Source organism: Eurosta solidaginis, chromosome X (assembly GCF_040869045.1).
Source record: "Eurosta solidaginis isolate ZX-2024a chromosome X, ASM4086904v1, whole genome shotgun sequence".
NCBI lineage: Eukaryota > Metazoa > Arthropoda > Insecta > Diptera > Tephritidae > Eurosta > Eurosta solidaginis.
This window is the reverse complement of record NC_090324.1, coordinates 31,196,993-31,221,239: the sequence shown is the minus strand read 5'-3', so window position 1 is coordinate 31,221,239 and position 24,247 is coordinate 31,196,993. Positions and strand designations below refer to the sequence as shown.

General features: G+C 34.2%; 1 protein-coding gene across 25 annotated transcripts in view; it reads right to left on the bottom strand.

Annotated features, from left to right (window-relative positions):
* zfh2 (Zn finger homeodomain 2) overlaps window positions 1-24,247 on the bottom strand; it is a 2,927,436-nt gene that overhangs the window by 2,694,060 nt on the left and 209,129 nt on the right. The window contains exon 1 of one of the 25 annotated variants that reach the window (XR_010947785.1): window positions 21,245-21,771. The exons of 23 other annotated variants lie outside the window; for them this stretch is intronic. The gene's annotated coding sequence lies outside the window, so the exon portion shown is untranslated. Of the gene's footprint in view, window positions 1-11,038; window positions 11,226-21,244; window positions 21,772-24,247 lie in introns of those variants that run through there. One more of the 25 variants, XR_010947787.1, reaches the window with a different exon arrangement.

Genomic DNA, 24,247 nt, shown 5'->3' with positions numbered 1-24,247 from the left:
TCTTGATTTGCTTATAAATCGGTGTAGCACGAATAGGTGGTAGCTGACGTAGATCGCCAATTAAAATCAATTGTCCCATCAATAGAAAAGGCAGCTTTTCCAGTTGAAGCACAAGTTATATAAGCATTGCAAAATCCATCGCTTTCTGAATATTGGTTATAAATTTCCATCACAAAAGTTTTTCCGCACCCGGCAGGTCCCGTGAAGAAGATTTGCAACATAGATGGATTTTGTAATTGCAGATTGTGAATGACATGCATCAAAAGTTCCTTCTGTTTTTGGTTTGACATCCTCATGAGTTTATAAAATTCTTCATTTGGCATCAGATTTTCTTTTCGTTTGGAAATAGCTCCCAGTTTATTTAATGTCGCTAAGCGCAAATCACTGTTTACGTTCGAATTTGGATTATCATACAATGTTTGGAATGGGTTGCACTCTGGAAATCTGGTAGCAACTTCACGGATTTCATCGCTTTCATTCCCTTGGTCATCTTCACGACAAAGTTGTCGACAAATCTCTATGGTCTTGTTTATGTCTAAATCTGACTCAAACTCTCTACGACATTCCAAAATATGATTTTCATTTTCATCGTTGGTCCCAATAAATTTAATTTCGTCAAGAATTTCAGCTTCTTCATTGCGAAATGGGATGTATAAAGTCACCATTTCTCGTTTATATTCATTAAAATCTGAAGCTATAGCATAATTTCTATAACGAATGATACGACGTTGCTTCCGACGAATATACACTCCTCTTGAACTTTTGGTATATTCAGAAGCGAATTCCGCAAGTGTCAACCCCTCTATATCTTCTGGGTGTTGCTCATATTTATCAAACCAATTTTCTTTCCAAACGTTTGTTGAACTTTCGTCGGTACTCATTTCATCCAATTCTTTTTGTATTCGTCTAATACGCTGCCATACGGTAGGGATATAAACTACGGATACTGAACTTTTGGACATCGGTTCACGAAGTAGGTACCACGCTGCTTCTTGACTTGTTAATTCAACAGTGTTAAGCATATTGACACTCATTTTCCGTGTTATTTCAACTATATCGAACTCAGGATGACCATTCATTATTTCAAGAATTTGTCGCTGTAAGTTGCTAATTCCTCTATTGGTTTTATTAACGTATTCAACCACGTACGCAGCACAAGAGTATTCTTCGATGATGAACTGTAAATCTGTATTTGATTGTAATATATTGAAAATGAAAGGATTGAAAGCGTTGTGCCATTTTTCACTCGGCTGTCGTTTTAAAAATACCTTCGGTCTGACAATGCCAGCTTCAAGAATGGAAAAGTAATCTTCGTCTGATGAAACTAGATTTTCTTCGTAAAATGATTCAATACTTTCGTAATCGTTGTTCTCGAGGTTAACTTGTAATTGCATATATCGCCGAGCATAACTAAATGGAGCACCAAATCGAAATTTCTGAGGCTGGTTAGCGTTTGTTGTTTTGTAACAGGTAAAAGTATGCTTGTGAGTTTGCAAGCGAATATATCCAGAAGCTTCGACTGAAGAAACTGATATCAATTGATCTATCATAGCTATAGCATTTTGTTTACCTGTGCCAAGCGCATCCGATGGCACATTATTCAACCACAATAAAATATGTGCATGGGGGCTAACCCTATGTTGGAACTCAATTCGTTTAAAATAGTCGACTACATGAAAAGTTCCAAATGGGCTATTTTTCTTCAACTGAAGAATATTCAAAATAATATTGACTATTTATTGAAATATATTGCACAAGTCTTCATTTACAAGCGTAGTTTTTGATATGTAATCCAATGACTCAGCCTCCTCCGTTGATATTTCTTGTCCATTATTCTTTAACTTATATAGTACTTGTATTAAATTTTTCCATCCAATTTCATTGGTACTCAACGTGAGAAACATCGTAGGTTTGCCTAACTGTCGAATCATTGCGAAAAGGTCCCGTTTGCGTTCTTTCCAATACCAAAGAGAATTTGGTATTGACCGCAAGAAAGCTAAATTACTTTCTATACAATTATTTATATACTCCTATGATTCAATTTGCTGTCGTGTAATATTGGTGTTTCTTCCTACATGCTTGAAAGCAATAGTGAGTGAATCACGGACTCTTAACCTCATAATTTTCATAGCAACGTACAATAAATGATACGGGGTAACTCCCGTCTGTCAGATCTCCTTAATTCACTATTCGCTATTGTAAATTGTGTAGGTTTACTCCCTCTCTGAATTTACGGAAATGACCTAAGTAAATCGATGGAAAGGAGAGTTCTTCAGCGTGTTCATCAAAAATTATTCTTTTCGGAAGATTATTCTGCCCAGGTGCAATGCGTAAATACTCATCATCATTCCACATCAGTGTTTGTTGCTGCGCAGTTAGATTTTCCCTTATTTCTTCTCTATTGATTTCAATAATACTATCTTCATTGAAAAAGCTTTCATCGATTTTAATATCGTACATAACATATAGTGGTGTTTGCGTCAAATATTGAAGCCATAAACGAAGTGTTCTTTTATTTACTAATCCCGATAAAAAGCTTGATTTGTGAATTTTCTTCCTCTTGATATGAACATTAATGCAATGGCCATCATCTATATTTCGAGGTAAATGACTTACCATATTATTCACGTCGACGGGTACATTATTTGCCCATAAATTCTGTATTGCCCATGAACGAGTCGCAACCGCCTTATTTGCATGAATGGAATTCGTGGAGAGACGAGTCTCTCCGTAATTAAATCTAGAGGTGGTAAAAACTCTGGTTTTTTTGGATATTTAAATCCGTTAAATTTAGACATCGTTGGAATAACTTTTTTTTCGATAGCCATGTAACACGTATTGCACAGTAAAATATTCTCAGTGGCGTTATAATTTTCAATAATTTCACTTAAAAGTTGTTCATGTTCTGCGCGTGGTGGGTTTAAATCCACCACTTGAACCACAATCGATCACACACGGAGCATACATATCCGAACGGATTGTCTAAAAACTTTTTTTGAAACTCTCTGTGGGCAACTGTGTTTCGGTGAAAATGTGAGTACGAAATATGACTATGTATATCCGCTTGTGGATCAGCTGAAATGTGAGTTATAAATTAAGGTTTTAAGACCAATGAAGGAATCGATGTTTACATACATATATATATCGCTAATTTATTTTAAGCAGTGGCACTTTTCAAAGTACATATGTACCTATATGTAGCTTTTTAGAAGAGCCATTTCAGCTGTCAACAGGTATTTTTTAATTTTTATCTTAACCATCACCAAAAATTGTTTACACAACAAAGATCATGATTCATTGGGCACAGTTTCTCGCAATTAGTTCAAAAATCTTAATTTTAGAGTTACGACACAATTGAATTAAATGAGCGATACATATGTACATATACATATCTATGTAAAAGTATTTGAGTACTCACAAGGATTAACTACATCATTATGTCCAATGGGAGCGTGTTCTTGCACAGGTGATATATCCACTACAACAAATATCAAATAAGAAAGATTTGACTATTGATTAGGAAATACATATCGCTCGTTCAAAAGTAAAGAGATGTATTTCAAAATTTAAATTTTTTGGGAAAACGAGTTCAAACTTTTATTTTTTTTTTATAGAGATCCTTTACAAAAAAAAAAAAAAAAATTCAAAGGCATCCACGGACGCAATTTTCGTACTTTTGATCATTTTGCAATTTAGAGAACAATCTCATCAGTCAGTTATTTATGTTTATTATAAAAACCCGAAAAACGAAAATTTTGATTTACACATCTTTACTTTGAAACGGACGATATGCACTTGTGTGAAAAGGTAATTACGACCACCGTGTTCACTGTTTAGCACATTCATTAATGTCCTCCGGCGTGCACGACATTCACATGTGAGTTCAATTGAAGTTTTTGGGGTTTTTCTAGTTAGCATTCGCCATTGGTCACGAGCCCCATTCCTATTTCGCGGCATATCGATCCCTAAACGCAATATGGTGCAACCAACAAAATTCTGAAAACCTGGAAACAGTAAGCACAGCTCGCCCGATCTCTATGACGTTTTACTCCGACTTCGCTGAATTCAATAAATTGAATAGAATATTACATAGTACATATAATTTCAAATCACAAAATATGCAAAATTTTGCTTATAAATAACGGCACATATGTACATATGTACATATATATTTCACAAATTTGTATTTACATATGTATGTAAGTATGGTAAATTAGCTTTTAAACTCTCTGGCACCGGAGTGTGGTTTTAAACTCTCAAATAAAAGAATGGTGATATTATACTTAAAAAAAAAATTAGAAACAAAAAAAGAATTAGAAACAGTAGACAACGTCGAACCCGCGACCTTTGCGTGCTCATTCGCACGCTTACCACATGAGCCAATATTGACGCTTTCATTTTCATGTCAACTGCCGTAGGGTGTGGTTGTCGCTTCGCAACAACAACATTCATATGGTTGTTGTCTTCCATTTTTATTACAGTTTTTCTCAAATGCATGCCGCTATAGAAGTAAACTTCAAAAATTAGAAACAATAGACAGCGTCGAACCCGCGACCTTTGTGTGCTCATTCGCACGCTTACCACATGAGCCATATTGACGCTTTCATTTTCATGTCAACTGCCGTACTTAAGATTGTCTAAGGTGCTTTTGCTAAATGAGTGTGGTGTGGTTGTCGCTTCGCAACAACAACATACTTATGGTTGTTGTCTTCCAATTTCATTACAGTTTTTCTCAAATGCATGCCGCTCTAAAAGTAAACTTCAAAAAAAAGATCCCAAACTGTCAATTTTTGAAAAAGTTATAGCATTTTGAAAACAAAAACGGTGTTTTTTTTTAAATTCATAACTTTTTTTGAGTTGGATGAAAAAATTTGAAAAAATTCTGAAAAACGTCTTTCGTAAGCTAGAAAAAGAAGAAAAACTTTCAGCCAATTCTAAAGGGGTCGGGTTCAAAATTGGTCGAAATGGGATGGAATACCCCATATATATTATTGGATTAAAAGTTTCAGATTCGGTATATAAACTAATCTTTTAAGTCTCTCATAATTTTAAACTACACCTGTATGTCCTGTCTCATTTTTATTATAATTATTTATGTATTTGTAAGCATCCTTTTCTATTTCAATGGCTTTAGCATAATATGGACATCGGAAAAAAATTAAAAATATTATTATGCTTGTACATTTAAATTATTTTATTTTTCAAAACATTATATTTACTATTACCTAATTCACAAAATATTCTAGTTCAACCTTTATCAATATTTCTTCGTAATATATTTTCCAAATTATTTTCTAAGTCCAAAGAATTATAAAAAATTATTTAATTTCTTTTTGTTTATCATCTGTCAATATTATTTGTGCTTGAAATCTATTTACTACAGTATCTAATATTTGTATAAAAATGTACCATTATTTTTTTAGAATTCTTTCTAAACCGTCATTTACATTATTAAATAATGATTCCCTATAAATCGAAAATACATTAAATTCATTTGTATTTGCATCTATTCTAATAAGAAAATCAGCTACTAGATTTTTTGAATATAATTGTTATATTAAATTCACTTAACTTTATTAGCCATCTAAAAAATATTAGATTCATAGCTTTGCCTTATATTTTAAGAAAAGCCATCGTAAAGGTTGATGATCTGAAAAAAATTTAAAATGTTGTATTATAAAGATATGGTCTAAAATAAGTCGTTGCCCAAGTAATTGCTAAAAGTTCTTTTTCAGTAACTGAATAGTTGTTTATGATCTTTTAATGTTCTAACAGCATAACATATTGGATGTTGATTCTGTTATAAAACAGCACCTATTGCATGAGCACTTGCATCAATAATAAGTTGAAAAGGTTTATTAAATCTGGGTACTTATACAGTGGTTGTTCCATTTATAATTTTTCTAACTTTGCAAAAGCATTAATATAATTCGAATAGTTTAAATCTGCATTCATATCCTTTTTCAAATACTTAATTAACGGATAGCTACCTTTGAATAATCTATCCTGTTATACTTAAATGTAATTTAATTTGTTCAAATTTTTTTGGCAATACGAGTTTTAATATTTGTTCTACTTTAGCAAGAATTGTCTTGACTACTTCTGATGTTAAGACATGTCCTAAATACATTGTTTTTTTGCAAAGAACTTACATTTATTAATTTGAATTCGAAGATTTGCTTCCTTCAATTTTTGGAAAACCCGAAGTGGTCCAGAAAAAACAAGTATATCATATAAATATATAACACAAATTTTATTTATCAAATCCTTCAGAACAAAATTAATAAGCCTTTGAAATGTTGCTGGAGCATTATTTAAACGGAATGTCATACGGACAAATTTATAATGCCCATATGAGTAGAAAAAGCTGTTTTTAATCGATCTTCTTTTTAACTAAAATTTGGTGAAGTACTTTTTTTAAATAAACGTCCTAATTTAACTAAAAGATTTTCGATATTTGGGATTGGAAATTTATCATCTATCGTTATATTATTTATATCCCTATAAACCATAACTATTATCTATTTGTTTAGACACAATACATAAGGAGAATTACTCTCTTTTATTCATTCTTGATTCATCATCCAATCAATTGGATATCTGCATAATTTTTATACTCAGCTGAGCAGAGCTCACAGAGTATATTAATTTTGTTCGCATAACAGTATCCCGTAACAGCATAAACTAATCGAGATAGATATAGACTTCTATATATCAAAATGATGTGGGCGAAAAAATAAATTCATTTAGCCATGTACGTCCGTCAGTCTGTTTGTCCGTCCGTAAACACGATAACTTGAGTAAATTTTGAGGTATCTTAATGAAATTTGGTATGTAAGTTCCTGGGCACATCTAAGATCGCTATATAAATGAACGAAATCGGACTATAACCACGCCCACTTTTTCGATATCGAAAATTCCGAAAAACCGAAAAAATACGATAATTCATTACCAAAGACGGGTAAAGCGTTGAAAGTTGGTAGGTGGGTTGACCTTATGACGCAAAATAGAAAATTTGTAAAATTTTGGGCAATGGGCGTGGAACCGCCCACTTTTAATAGAAGGTAATTAAAAATTTTGCAAGCTGTAGTTTGGCAGTCGTTGAAGATATCATGATGAAATTTGGCAGGAACGTTACTACTATTACTGTATGTGTGCTAAATAAAAATTAGCAAAATCGGATGCCAAACACGCCCACTTAAAAAAAAATTTTTTTTTAGAAGTAAAATTTTATCAAAAAATTTAATATCTTTACAGTAAGTACATTATGTCAACATTAAACTCCAGTAATGATGTGGTCCAACAAAATACAAAAAAAAGAGAATTTAAAAGTGGGCGTGGCTCCGCCCTTTTTCATTTAATTGGTTAAGGGCATAGCTTCTATGACGATAACTGTTTTGTGTGAAAATGGGCGAAATCGGTTGAAGCCACGCCCAATTTGTATACACAGTCGACCGTCTGTCCTTCCGCTCGGCCGTTAACATGATAACTTGAGCAAAAATCGATATATATTTACTAAACTTAGTTCACGTACTTATCTGACCTCCCTTTATCTTGGTATTAAAAATGGGCGAAATCCGACTATGACCACATATCGAAAATTTCGAAAAATAAAAAAAATGCTATAATTCTATACCAAAAGCGAAAAAAGGGATGAAATATGGTGATTGGATTGGTTCTTGACGCAAAATATGACTTTAGAAAAAACTTTGTAAAATGGGTGTGACACCTACCATATTAATTAGAAGAAAATGAAAAAGTTCTGCAGGGCGAAATCAAAAGCCATTGGAATCATGGCAGGAATACTGTTCGTGGTATTACAATATAAATAAATTAGCGGTACCCGACAGATGATGTTCTGGGTAATCCTGGTCCACATTTTAGTCGATAGCTCGAAAACGCCTTCACATATACAACTAAGAGACACTCCTTTTTAAAACTCTCATTAATGCCTTTAATTTGATACCCATATCGTACAAACACATTATAGAGACACCTTTAGGGCGATATCTCGAAAAGACGTCCACCTATAGATCTAAGGCCCACTGCCTTTTAAAATATTCATTACCACCTTTAATTTGATACCCATATCGTACAAACACATTCTAGAGTCACCCCTGGTCCACCCTTATGGCGATATCTCGAAAAGAACTATAATCTTTAATACCTTGCATTTGATACCCATGTCATACAAACACATTCCAGGGTTACCCTAGGTTCATTTTCCTACATGGTGATTTTCCCTTATTTTGTCTCCAAAGCTCTCAGCTGAGTATGTATTGTTCGGTTATACCCTAATTTAACCTTCCTTACTTGTTGAATTTATTGGTTTATCTACCGTTGTTTGAATTTCATGTTCAATTTAATTTGTATTAGTTAAAGTTTGTCCTTCTACATAATTTAATATTTTAAATAATGTTAAAATATTTTTTAAAACTTTTTGTTCTTCATTGTTGCAGTCCTTTAACATACATGTACGACAATTTTTTTATCTACATACATTAAAAACTTTTAATTGGTGAATTTCATTATAAATATATGGACATGTTAAAATGTTAATATTTATACTAACCATCTAATTTTTGTACTCAGCGTGCTTTGCACACAGAGTATATTAACTTTGATTGGATAACGGTTTGTTGTACAGGTATAAAGGAATCGAGATAGATATAGACTTCCATATATCAAAATCATCAGTATCGAAAAAAAATTTGATTGAGCCATGTCCGTCCATCCGTCCGTCTGTCCGCTAACACGATAACTTGAGTAAGTATTGAGATATCTTCACCAAATTTGGTACACGAGCTTATCTGGACCCAGAATATATTGGTATTGAAAATGAGCGAGATCGGATGATAACCGATAACATTTCGGAAAACACAAAAACCTGAGTATTTAGTAAATAATACACCTGGAGTGTTAAATGGAATGATATTGAGACTCTTGATAAAAATGTGAAGACATTTTTTAAAATGGTCGTGGCTATGGCGTGGCTTGGGATAAAATCAATTTTACAAATATTATTAATCATAAATCAAAAATCGTTAAACCTAAAGTAACAAAATTCGGCAGAGAGGTTGCTTTCACTATAGGGAATGATTTGAAGAAAAATTAACGAAATCGGTTAAGGACCACGCCCACTTTTATATAAAGGATTTTTAAAAGGGTCGTGGACGAATAAAATAAGCTTTATCTTTGCAAAAAAGAGCATTATATCAATGGTATTTATTTCCCAAGTGCACTTATAACAATAAATAGGAAAAACTTCAAATTTAAAAAAATAGGCGTGGCACCGCCCCTTTTCTGACTAAGCAATTTTCTCGAAGAAAAATGGACGGGATCGGTTAAAGACCATGGAAACATAGATATAAAATCAGTTTAAAAGGGTCGTAGACTAGAATAATAAGCTATAACTTAGCAAAAAATAGTTTTGAATCAATGATATTTCCCTCATCAAGTCTTACTCTAAAAGGAAATGGGGAGACATTTTTCTTTTAAACGGGCGATGTTATGTAGAAAAGTAATTTATCTGAAATGGAATCAGGGGCGGATCCAGCACAATGTGGGAGGGGGCGATTTAAGTCAACTTTTTAAGTAAGATAAAGTGACCTTAAATTTTTCATACAAACACACATACATATCTACACTCAGAAAAAACTTGAATGAAATGGTACTTAAGAAATTTTTTCCTCTTCGCATGGCCAAAATTTCTTCAAAATGAGGAAAAATTCCGCAATTTGAAGAATTTTTCCTCATTTTGAAGAAATTTGGCCATGCGAATGAGGAAAAAATTTCTTAAGTGCCATTTCATTCCCATTTTTTTTCAATAGGGAGTGTACACTCATCTACAAAAGTCATCATCACTCAGATTTTTCCAGTTTTTTACTAAGTTCTGCTCCTACCTTTATTATTTTCGATATTTTTATAAAAATATGTATTATTATATAACACCAACAATACAAATATACACTTAAGACTTTTCAGAAAATTCGGGATAACTCCGCGAATTTTCATGCAAATTTTTAGCTTTCAGTAAGAATTTTTAGCTTATATAGCTTATTTTATTCGAGAATGAAAATCGACACTGATGATGGCACAACGCCGAAACCGGTTTGTCTCAAAACCAAATTTGACAAGGGATGACGGCAAATCGTTCCAATATACATCATTTTGCATGAATGTTTGCTTGCAATCAAAGAGAGATTTTTTGAAATACATATGTACCTACATACATACAGTGTTGCCCTTGTGTCGTTTTGCGGATTTTTCATCCTTTTTAGAACATTTTGTTCCTTTGAAAACTATTTCAAATATTTTTAGAACTATTTTGGGGCTCAATATTTTACCCTATCATCATGATATCTTCAACGACTGGCAAATTACAGCTTGCAAAACTTGTAAATTACCTTTTTTTAAAAGTAGGCGGTGCCACGCCCATTGTCCAAAAATTTTAAAAATTTTCTATTCTGCGTCATAAGTTCAACTAACTTACCAAGTTTCATCGCTTTATCCGTCTTTGGTAATGAATTATCGCACTTTTTAGATTTTTCGAAATTTTCGATATCGAAAAAGTGGGCGTGGTTATAGTCCGATATCGTTCATTTTAAATGGCGATCTGAGATGAGCGCCCAGGAACCTACATACCAAATTTCATCAAGATAGCTCAAAATTTACTCAAGTTATCGTGTTAATGGACGGACGGACGGACGGACATGGCTCAATCAAATTTTTTTTCGATACTGATGATTTTGATATATGGAAGTCTATATCTATCTCGATTCCTTTATACCTGTACAACCAACCGTTATCCAATCAAACTTAATATACTCTGTGAGCTCTGCTCAACTGAGTATAAAAATAAAGGTGCGTATTCAAGGTCGAAATATAGTTACCTATACTTTAAATTTGGTCACAGCTTTTTTGACATATTTTCCATAGCAAATTATTTTAAAAAGCCTACCTATATCGAGGATCCATTTTGGGATCCAGGGGAAACTAGCGCTCTAATGCGCTCCCGTCCCACACACGCACTACTTACAACTTTTTATTTTGTTATTTCAAATAATGTAGATTTGGTTTAGTTTCTAAAGTATATTATTTTCTTTATTTAAACTTTGTTCTCTCTTTGTTCGTTACAACTTTTATTCTTAGGTTAAACTGTATTTACAAAACTTTCTTTTCTAGTGCACTCTTTTTATAAACTTTATGTACAACTTTTCATTTTTCTTTCTGGTACAGTGTACTTTTTTAATTGTTCACAACTGTTCACTACTTTTAATTAAATTGTTTTGTGCGTTTTCAAAATTGCGCGTGTTAATCTGGTGCCGGTCTTCTTCAAACTTAAAACTGCCGCTAACGCAACTATGCGGCTCGGCATATTTTTTCTTACATTGCTTAGCAACGAAATTAATAATGGCGTCGAGCAACGGCAGTTTCAACCAATCAGAAATTATCCGTGTTGCTCGACTCCAACAATTTTAGTGATGCCAAGTGCATCTGATGCATGGTTGTATCTTGCACTTTTCCAGAGGGGGAGTTGACAGCTACAATTTAATGCAGTGAATTACTATGGCACTACATCATCCCCCTTTAGAAAAGAAGAATTTGGTAAGATTAGTAATTAATCTTGCCACATTCTTCTTTAGGGTTTAAATATGTTGTTGTAATGTTATGAATGAATGAGTTTTCTAGCATTAGGGTGTTGTAATCCGGGACTCACTCATTCACCACAGTGCAACTTTTAAAAAGAGAATTAAAAATGAAATATTTAAATAAAATGAAATATATAGAAAGTATTAAAATATTTAATTTACATAACTATTTTATTATTGTAGAATCTACGTCAGTAAATGTATAGTTATTTGTTACTTCCAAAAAATTGTTTTCTTTAGCCTTCATTGGCGGACTCTTAAAATATATTTATATGTAAAGATTATGTAATAAAGTTAATAGAAATAAGTACAGACTATCATTTAATTAATTTTTTGTACTCAGTTGAGCAGAGCTCACAGAGTATATTAACTTTGATTGGATAACGGTTGGTTGTACAGGTATAAAGGAATCGAGATAGATATAGACTTGCATATATCAAAATCATCAGTATCGAAAAAAAATTCGAAAAAAAATTCGATTGAGCCATGTCCGTCCGTCCGTTAACACGATAACTTGAGTAAATGTTGAGGTGTCTTGATGAAATATGGTATGTAGGTTCCTGGGCACTCATCTCAGATCGCTATTTAAAATGAACGATATCGGACGATAACCACGCCCACTTTTTCGATAAATTTCGAAAAATCGAAAAAGTGCGATAATTCATTACCAAATACGGATTAAGCGATGAAACTTGGTAAGTTAGTTGAACTTATGACGCAGAATAGAAAAATGGTAAAATTTTGGACAACGGGCGTGGCACCGCCCACTTTTAAAAGAAGGTAATTTAGAAGTTTTGCAAGCTGTTATTTGGCGGTCGTTGAAGATATCGTTATGAAATTTAGCAGGAACGTTACCCTTATTACTATATGTCTGCTTACCAAAAATTAGCAAAATCGGAGAACGACCACGCCCACTTTTTAAAAATTTTTTTTTTAAATTCAAATTTTAAAAGAAAAGTTAATATCTTTACAGTATATAAGTAAATTATGCCAACATTCAACTCCAGTAATGATATGGTGCAACAAAATACAAAAATAAAAGAAAATTTCAAAATGGGCGTGGCTCCGCCCTTTTTCATTTAATTTGTCTAGGATACTTTTAATGCCATAAGTTCGAACTTATCTGAACTCACTTTGTATTGGTGTAAAAAAGGGCCGAAATCCGACTATGACCAAGCCCACTTTTTCGATATCGAAAATTACGAAAAATGGAAAAAATGCCATAATTATATACCAAATACGAAAAAAGGGATGAAACATGGTAATTTTATTGGTCTATTGACGCAAAATATAACTTTAGAAAAAACTTGGTAAAATGGGTGTGACACCTACTATATTAAGTAGAAGAAAGTGAAAAAGTTTTGCAGGGCGAAATCAAAAGCCCTTGGAATCTTGGAAGGAATATTGTTCGTGGTATAACATAACGAGCAAAGAGTCAGCGCATATGCGCCTTGGCGACCACGCTACTGTTGGCAGCCATAATTTCGAAATAGTAAAAGACTTCGTTTATTTGGGAACCAGCATCAACACTAGCAACAACATCAGCACTGAAATCCAGCGAAGAATCAATCTTGCCAATAAATGCTACTTTGGACTAGGTAGGCAATTGAAAAGTAAAGTCCTCTCTCGGCGAACGAAAATCATACTCTACAAGTCACTTATCGTACCCGTCCTGCTATATGGGGCAGAAGCATGGACCATGACAACAGCAGATGAAGCGGCTTTGGGAGTGTTCGAGAGAAAAGTTCTTCGAAAGATTTATGGACCTCTACGCGTTGGCGATGGCGAGTACCGAAGAAGATTTAATGATGAGCTGTACGAGCTATACGCAAAAAAACATAGTCCAGCGAATTAAAACGCAGCGGCTGCGCTGGCTAGGCCATGTTATGCGAATGAAAGATGATGCTCCGGCCAAGAAAGTGTTTCTATCGGAACCCGCCTATGGAAGCAGAGGTAGAGGGCGGCCCCCACTCCGTTGGAAGGACCAGGTGGAAAACGATTTAAACTCCCTTGGTGTGACCAATTGGCGCCGGTTGGCGGAGCGAAGGAGCGACTGGCGCGCCTTGTTGGACGGCCATAACCGTTTAGACGGTTAAGCGCCAATTAAGTAAGTAAGTAATAACATATATAAATAAATTAGCGGTACCCGACAGATGAAGTTCTGGATCACCCTGGTCCACATTTTGGTCGATATCTCGAAAACGCCTTCACATATACAACTAAGGGCCACTCCATTTTAAAACCCTCATTAATACCTTTAATTTGATACCCATATCGTACAAACACATTCTAGAGTCACCCCTGGTCCACTTTTATGGCGATATCTCTAAAAGGCGACCACACATAGAACTAAGGCCCACTCCTTTTTAAAATACTCATTAACACCTTTCATTTGATACCCATATCGTACAAAAAAATTCTAGAGTCACCCCTGGCCCACCTTTATGGCGATATCTCGAAAAGGCAACCACCTATGGAACTAAGGCCCACTCCCTTTTAAAATACTCATTAACACCTTTCATTTGATACCCATATCGTACAAACAAATTCTAGAGTCATCCCTGGTCCACCTTTATGGCGATATCTCGAAAAGGCGTTCACCTATAGAACTAAGGCCCACGCTCTTTTAAAATACTCATTAACACCTTTCATTTGAAACCCATATCGTACAAACGAATTCTAGAGTCACCCCTGGTCCACATTTATGGCGATATCTCGAAAAGGCGTCCACCTATAGAACTAAGGCCCACGCCCTTTTAAAATACTCATTAACACCTTTCATTTGATACCCATATTGTACAAACGCATTCTAGAGTCACCCCTGGGGCCATATTCAGTAACTGTGAGTTTTAAAATGTACACTTTTTCTTCATATAATCTGTATGAAAGAAAATGTACATTTCAAAACACATAGTTACTGAATAGGGCCCCAGGTCCACGTTTACGGCGATATCTCGAACAGGCGTCCACCCATAGAGCTAAGGCCTACTCCCTTTTAAAACACTTATTAACACATTTCGTTTGATACCCATATTGTACAAACGTATTCTAGAGTCACCCCTGGTCCACCTTTACTTATCTGAACTCACTTTGTATTGGTGTAAAAAATGGCCGAAATCTGACTATGACCACGCCCACATTTTCGATATCGAAAATTACGAAAAATGGAAAAAATGCCATAATTATATACCAAATACGAAAAAAGGGATGAAACATGGTAATTGTATTGGTCTATTGACGCAAAATATAACTTTAGAAAAAAACTTGGTAAAATGGGTATGACACCCACCATATTAAGTAGAAGAAAGATAAAAAAAGTTTTGCAGGGCGAAATCAAAAGCCCTTGGAATCTTGGAAGGAATACTGTTCGTGGTATAATATATATAAATAAATTAGCGGTACCCGACAGATGAAGTTCTGGATCACCCTGGTCCACATTTTGGTCGATATCTCGAAAACGCCTTCACATATACAACTAAGGGCCTTTCCCTTTTAAAACCCTCATTAATACCCTTAATTTGATAGCCATATCGTACAAACACATTCTAGAGTCACCCCTGGTCCACGTTTATGGCGATATCTCGAAAAGGCGTCCACATGTAGAACTAAGGCCCACGCCCTCTTAAAATACTCATTAATACCTTTCATTTGATACACATGTCATACAAACACATTCCAGGGTTACCCTCGGTTCATTTTCCTACATGGTTATTTTCCCTTATGTTGACACCATAGCTCTCAACTGAGTATGTAATGTTCGGTTACACCCGAACTTAACCTTCCTTACTTGTTATGTATAATTTTTTCGTTTTGATTACTTATCTCACAAATTGTTACATTTGGTCCATCAATATTCTTTACTATGTAGGGACCTTGATATATATTTTTATGTTTATTTCTAGGTTCTGTTTCTACTAGCACTTTATCATTAATTTTAATTTCTAAAGGCTTAGCCGTTTTATCGTATAAATCTTTATTTTCTAATATTATGTTTATTAACCAAATTGTTTGCCATTTTATGCGATGATTGCATTCTAAACTTAAGCTCTTTTGCGTAATTTTCTACGTTATAGATCGGATCAATTTGCTCTTTTTGCAATTCATGTGGCATTGTAGTTTTTCTGCCAAATATTAATTCAAACGGAGTAAATTTATTATCAAAAACCGAACTACTTGTAGTATTGTGTAAAAATGTAAAGTATTTTAAATATTTATCCTAATCTGAATACGTTTCGCTTAGATATGCACGCAAGTATTCGTTAAAGACTCTTTGATTTCTTTCAACAGTACCAACAGTTTCGTGGTGGTAGGCTGTTGAGAAATCATGATCAATCTTTAAAAGTTTTGTCAATTCAGAAAATAATTCGTTTTTATATTCCGTTCCTAAATCGGATGTAATAGCTTTCATTGTACCATATGTTAATATAAAGGTTTCAAAAATAGCGCAAGCAATAGTTTTTGCTGATTTATCTGGTACAGCTACTGTTACCAGGTATTTAGAAAAGTCACAAATCATAGTAACAGCGAACTCGTTACCATATTTGGATTCCGGAAGTGGACCTATTGTATCGACAATTACTATGTCAAAGGGTTTGCAGGGCGTTGGAGTCAAGACAAGGTTTTCCTTTGTTTTTGGTTTTACTTTATTTAAAAGGCATTTATTGCAATTTTTGACAAATTTCGCAATGTCTCTTGTCATATTTTTCCAATAGTATTTTGTTCTTAACTTGGAATATAATCGTTTTGTGCCGCAATGACCGCCTAGCAAAGGGTCCTCATGATAAATTGTCATAAGTTTTTGTTTTTGCTCTGTTTCTGATACAGTTTCTACAGGGTCTGTTAGTATTATTTGTAATGATTTTAAAATTTTATTACCGCTGATTTTAAAATTTGTAATTGGAAATTCTTTGAAAAATATATCAATTTTTGGCCATTCGATCTGCTTAATATTGTGACTGCCGGCTGCTTTTTTCAAGCCTCAAAAATAACTCATCTAAATTTGTCTTTCCGTTAGCATTCACAAAATTAAGTAAATTTATTTTTTTATGTTTTAAATGCGCATAAATTTGTATATTGGAGATCTCGTTATTCTTATTAAATTGTATAGTCGACTTTATTCGCGGCATCTTTTTTGAAAAATTGTATGAAAATTTGTCATAAACTTGGATTTTAGGCGTTTCGCAAAAAGTATCAGTAAAATTATCGTCTTTATTTTGTAATTCCTTTTGTTTGGTTTGTGATCGCAATTGGACTGCTAAAAACATGCTTTGTAGATTCTTTTATTTCGTCTATACTAATGCATGAAAGAGCATCAGCCACAACGTTAGATTTTTCCTTTTATATATTCAATCGTAAATTTATATTCTGACAGTTTTAATCGAATTATAGAAAGTTTAGACGAAGGTCTTTCATGTTAAAAAGATAAACTAGTGGTCTATGATCGGATTTTACTGTGAAATTTGTACCGTAAACATATGGACGAAAATGCTTTATAGCGAAATGTATTGCTAGGAGTTCTAATTCGATAATTGCTTTTTTCTGTTCTGCTTTATTAAAAGATTTTAACGCGAAACAAATTGGTAAATCGTTACCACCATACTTTTGGCTTAATATAACACCACACCCACTCTTAGAAGCATCTACTGTAATTAGAAATTCTTTTGTGAAGTCAGGGTATTGTAGTAGTTGAGGAGACATTAATGCTAGTTTTAGTTTTTCGAAAGCGTTTTCACACGCTTCATTCCAAACAAATTCAACTTTTTTCCGATTTAAACGATTTAAAGGCGCTGCCAATGAGGTAAAATTCGGTATAAATCGCCTGTAATAATTTGCAAATGCGACAAATCGCCTAACCGCATCTTTGTCTTTTGGCTTAGTATACCTTTTGATAGTGTCTCTTTTTGAATCGTCTGGCAGCAAACCTTTTGACGTACATTTATGGCCTAGAAAAGTTACTTCGGAACGAAGGAAATTGCACTTGTTTGGATTCAGCTTTAAATTAAACTTTCTACAGGTTTCGAAAACTTTTTCTAGATTTTTAAGGTGGTGTGTCTCACTACAACCAATGACGATGACGTCGTCAATATACATAAAAGCCTGATTTGGCGAAATGCCTGGAAATGCTATTGACATCATACGAGAAAAAGAGTTTGGTGCTATATTTAACCCGAAAGGTGAAACTTTCCAACGAAAAGCTCCTAGATCTGTACTGAAAGAAGTTACGTCTCTAGATTTAGGGTGAAGGGGTATTTGGTGGAAACCAGAAAAAAGATCTAGAGTTGAAAAGTATTTTGCTCTGCCAAGATTGTCGAGTATGTCATCAACGCGTGCTAGTGGAAATTTGTCGGATATAAGCTTTTTATTGACTGCTCTGAAATCTACGCACATACGATACGACTTTTTGCCTGTTGGATCTTTTTTCGGTACCAAAATTAAAGGGCTGTTATAATTTGAAAAACTAGGTTCGATTAAATCATTCTGTAATAGGTTTTCGACTTGTTTATTTATTTCTTCGCGTTGTGTGTATGGCAAACGGTAATTTTTAATATAGACAGGAGTTTTGTCTGTTAATCTAAGTTTTTGTTCGTAGAAATTATTAAGCGTCATTAAGTCGGTTTTTAATGCAAAAATATCAGAATATTTCAAACATAAATCAAGCAATTTCTTTTTAGCATAAGGAGGCATTTGTTTTGCTAAAATTGATTTAAGCTCTTCTATGCGTTTTGAATCGATATGTGTATCATTTATGCGATAGACATTGAAGTTTTTAATGTCTTCAGTTTGAATATTGAAATCTTTTACGTACTTGACCTTGTCGGTGGTGTTGATAACTTTTATTATTGGTTTTTTTGTATCAACGATACATTTTGCTATGAAAACACCGTTACAAAGTTCCTGAGAATCAACAAAAACTGGACTTGTCGAATTTTTCAAACTAAAAACACGAAAAACTTCACATCTTGGTGGGATTACAAGAGTATTTGTTGAAGTGCTATGCAAAATTGAAATATTTACCTTTTCTGTCCCTTGTCCGAATGTAATTGTGTCATTAGCATAATAGATCATGCATTTGTTCGTTTTTAGAAAGTCTTTCCCTATTATACCGTCCGAAGGAATATTAAAGTTGTCATTGACAACGTGAAGAGTCAGAGGAAAAACTGTATTCGATGCAATTATACTTGTATTAACTGTTCCTAGTGTTGTTACCGTGTCTGTTGTTACGCCTGTTATATTTATTACGTTACTATCGTCTACTTCTACATCGTTTGCCAAACTGGAAACTTTTATTAATGAAATGTCTGCTTGTGAATCTACTAGAAAAGAACATATTTTATGTGAATCGCTACAAGCGGCTTCGACGAAATCGGAAAAATTTAAATTTAAAAAATATATTTACTGAGAAGTGTTTAGTCGAATTGCTCCTGCTCCCACAGTGTTCGCGCCTGAGGGACTTCGGCATTTAAGGAACGAACATTGGCTGAATTTCTAGAATTTGAACCCTGATTATTGGAATTTCTGTTATTTCCGGACCGATTATTATTGTTATTGTTGGAATTGCTATTGCCTCTATTGTAATTGCCATTATTGCCTCTGTTATAATTGTTATTTCGGAAATTTGTATTATTGTGTTGCCTATTTGCATTACCGTTAAATCGAAAATTACTATTGTTGTTATATCTGAAATTACTGTTACCTCTGGAATTTCCACGGAAATTACTATATCTTATCGGACGTGACCGAAACGCTAACACTTGCCGCTCTTTAAGTTCCTGTTCTCGCTCTATAATCATTTTCGCTACTACGTCCTTTGAATCTTTGAACGTTCTTGACGCAAGGATTGATTTCACCATATCTGACCTACTATTTAATCTACAAACACTAGTGGGCTCATGGGCTTTTGCCTGCGTCATACCTTCAATGATTAGACAGCGTTTAACGAATCAGAAAGTTCTTCTACCTGCTTTGAAAATTCTGAAAAATTGTTATTGGTTACTCTTAAGGCTGCAATTTTTCCCGCGACAACTTTCGAGTTGTCTGGCCTAATTTTACTATATAACGCTTCTTTAATTTGGCTGACTGATTCTATATGCGTTGGTAGGGCTTCACGAGCTTTGCCTTGAGTTTGAATATTAAAAATGCAATAAAAGTAGGAGTTAAATTTTCGTTAGAGAATACTTCCATTAATTCAACATTATTTATAAATGAGCCAAGTGCTAACGAGTCTCCACTGTAGTTGTCTCGCATAACCGAGGCACACGTGTTAATAAACGATTTTTTCTCCTCGATTGTGGCCATGGTTATAACGTTAAGAGTCGGAGTTAGAATAGAAAAACTAGAATTTGGAATTACAGGTTGATCAGCAAATCCTAAAATGTCTGCACTCAGGGATAATTTATAATTATGTTCACTTGTTAAGGTATCAGTTGACGATGCCCTTGAAGATGAATCAGAATCTGAATTATTGGAATTTGTATCTTGCTCTGAGTTTTTGGAGTCTAAATCTTGCTCTGAATTTTTGGAACTTGAACTCGGATGGGAATTTTTAGAAACTATCTTCCCGTTTCTTAGGTCCATACGTGTTGAAACGAACAGACAAAATATTAAAATTTGTTGTTGCAAGATTGAATAGAAATTGAATTTAAAGGAAATTAAATTTGAACGAGTTTAGTTGAGCTCAAAAGAAAATTATGAAAGTATTCTTAAAGGAAATTTATGAAAAGTATGTATTTTTGAAAGCTTTTAGATTTTAGTTGTAATTATACAATTGGTTAGCGAATACTTATTGCAAAAAAACTTTAGTTAGTGAATTTTATTGAAATACTAAAGTTAGTGATTAGTTAATGAAAAGAAAGATTAAAAAAATATTTACTTTACGCTTTTGTTGTCCGCAAATCCAAACCCAATGATTGGAATTAGCTAAAAATTTTCCATGCAAAACGGAAGTGAGAATTGGAATTCACATGCAATTTAAAAGATGTTGAATATTGTTTACGAGTATATTTATTGAAATGTAAGAATTTTTAATTGTTCAGAATGTGAAAAAATTTTGAATCTGAAATGTATGGCAAAATTATAATTTTATTTGAATTTAAATGCAAAGATTATAGAATGGCAAATATTTTTGTACAGGCTTTAAACGGACGCACCGCTTTTATCAAAATTGTATTGTTTTTATTTTTATAGATACGGGCGCACCGCATCTTTCCAAAATTGTAATATAAATGTCCTCGGACGCACCGGGATTTAAAAAAAAAATTTGTAATCAATGGAGCCCACTGTAAGGCAGAGTGGGACTAAAACTAGAAGCAATTAATGAAAAATTAAAAAAAAAATGTTTTCTGTTTTTGTCCGACCCTGTCCCACAGTGCCTACCTGAAACCTTACGCATATACCTATGTATGTGTATTTTAATAAATTTGATGGATGTATTGTGTATGTATTTATTAATAAAAATTTTTTTTTTATTTTATAGAAAATGGTATGAAAATTGGAATTGGAATTAGAAATTGAAGAAAAGTAATTTTAAGTAGTTTTTATAAAATGAGTTTAAATAGTATAAAAGTGAGTAGAAAAATTGAGAAAAAATTCCATACCAAGTGCCTCTGCATTTTACCGTCTGCTGTTTTTCTGCTGCGTTTGGTGTACTGCTGCTGCGCTTGCTGTTCTGCTGCTGCCACCTGATATTCTTCCGCTGCACTTGCTGCTGCTGATGGCGTAACTAGCCTTCCGCTATTCGGTTTTTCGATGTACGGTGGTTTGCCGTTATGACGGTGGCGGGGCTAGTGTCGTTATTGAAGTGGCGTGGCTAGTGCCGTTTTTCCACTAGTTTTTTGGTACAGTTTCGGTTTTTTGATTTTATAGTTCAAAATTTAATTTTTTTTCTTTCGAGTTTCTTTCTAATTTCTTTTATTATTTCTGCTGCCGATTAGTTTGTTTTTTTATAAACTTTGAATTTTCGTATTATTTCCGATTTTTATTAAGTCTTGGTATTATGTGTATATGTCTATTTTTTCAACCGATTTTTTTTTCTACCACTAGCCACGACCAAAAAATTCACCACCACTGCCTTATTTCTTGATTTCATAAAAAGTTTTTTTCTTTTACAGTTTCAAATTGTGGGTTTTAGTTAATTTTTACATATTTTTTGCTTTTTAATGATTTAAAATTTTTTGTAAATTTTCCTCAGTTTTATATATTTTTTTTGTAATGATTTTAAATATTATAATTTGTACGGTTAAAAACGTTTTTCTAACCAATGCACAAACGTATTCAATGTGAAAACGATCCGAAAAGATGACGAAGTGAACACACGGTGGTCAGCTGTTAGACTAACTTTTATTTTGCAAATTCACTTTCCTAAATACATAATTTTCAATAGTGAGCCCAGACAAATTCTCTTATACAAAAAACAATACAATTGTTGCTGCATTCATAATTGCACTTTCCAGCACCTAATAAGTATGTATATGTGTATGTACATATGATTTTTAAGCAATGCAAATGAGCTGACAAAGAGACTGGGAAATTAACAATAGTTGAGTGACTGGCGTTAGACTACACCAATAACATGTACTAGCATAACTGCCAGCAAATATCGGTAATTCAGGCGAATGACCGCGATAGCCGTGGCCTCCAATTATAACTTAAAGAAAATAGAGTTTTAAATTGTGTGAGCTAACTGGCAATGCAGTGGTTCTTAATCGGTGACCCAACATCCCGGCCCCGTTGAAAGACATTTCAAACTGGTAAAAGCGCCAACTTGTGAATGGGGCGCCGAATAATTCCCTTTGATGTGCGAACGTCAACACACGAACTTTCGAGTCCTTTCCTGATATGCAATTCACTATTCTTCCCATAAGCCATTTTTGTGGAGGTAGGTTGTCCTCATGTATGACGACTAAGGTGTTGTTGTTAATGTTTGGCCGATCTTTGAACTACTTTGAGCGTACTTGTAATTCGTTGATGTATTCGTGTGACCATTGCTTCCAAAAGTTTAGTTTAATTGCAGTTATTTGCGCCCACTGTTGCGATTGGTTTACTTTGAATGATTCGTTTCGCTCTGGAAGTGCCTTTAATGCATCGCCAATAATGAAATGCCCAGGGGTCAATGCTTCGAAATCATTAGGATCAGATGATAATGGTGCTATTGGCCGAGAGTTCATTACCGCTTCGATTTCCACTAAAACTGTTGTGAGTTCCTCGTAGGTTAGACGTGAGTTTGAAATGCTGCGCCGTAGATGGCCCTTTGCTGATTTCACGGCCGCTTCCCAAATCCCGCCAAAATGAGGTGCTCTGGGTGGAATAAAATTAAAATTGATAAACTCATTAGCACAATAATTAATAATTAAATCTTGAGTTTCCTTTTTAAATAAAAATGATTTTAATTCCAACAGTTTATTACAAGCGCCAACAAAATTTGTAGCATTGTCACAGAATATATCAGATGGCAAACCTCTTCTTCCGATCGTTCGTTTCAAGGATGCCAAAAATGCATCAGTAGAAAGGTTCGAAACGACTCCTATATGTACTGCCTTGGTAGCAAGGCAAACGAAGATTGCGATATATGCCTTGTATGGTCTCTTGTCTCTAATACGGAGATATACATCAACTGGTCCACAAAAGTCAATGCCGCATCGGGCGAAAGGGCGTGACGGAGTAAATCGCTCAACTGGGAGATGTCCATAACTTGCTGCATCAGTTTCGGCTTGTACCGTACACAATGTATGAATGACCTGACCACTTGCCTTGCCACGTCGCGCGCGTTAATAATCCAAAATTTTAGCCTTATTAGCGCTACGAGCGCCTTTGGTCCTGCATGGTAATGCTTTTGATGCAGATGTCGCACGTATTTGATAGTAAAATCGCATTTGCTGGGTAATAGTATTGGGTGCTTTCTATCGGCTGGAATCTCCGCAAGATCTAACCGTCCACCAACTCTCAATAGTTGAAATCCTTCGATCGATTCGAGAAAGGGATTCAAGTAACGCAACTGTCCGTTTGTTTGCAGATTTTTCTGTAAAAGATTAATATCGTTAACGAAATGTTTTTGTTGGAGATTCCAAACTATGCAAATCAAGGCACGGTGCAATTCCTGCGGAGAGAGAGATTTTGAATGATTATATTCACCATGAGGTCATATTTTATTCACGAATCTTAACATCCAACTGATTAATCTAATGCTGCCAGTATATGAGCTCTTTTGATCCACGACTTGAAGGATGTAATTGCTGTTTACAGTTGTGCCGAATGCCGATTTTCGTCTTTCGATTTCTATAATTTTCATATCGACGCGTTTATCTTTGTTTTTTGGCCAAGCCTCCATGGGTTTGTACAAAAATGCAGGTCCAGTATACCAAATCGAGCTGCCGAGTTCTTCCACCGTACATCATCTGGAAACTATGTCTGCAGGATTGCTATAAGTTGGAACATGCTTCCATTTGGGCTCCTGATGTTAAATCGTGTATTTCCGAAACCCGGTTTCCAACGAATGTCGAGAGCGTCACTGAGTGAATTTTTAGCCAATGCAAGACCACTTGAGAATCTGTCCATAAAAAAACGTTAAAAGATTTAGTAGAAAAAATTGATTTGATTTTAGA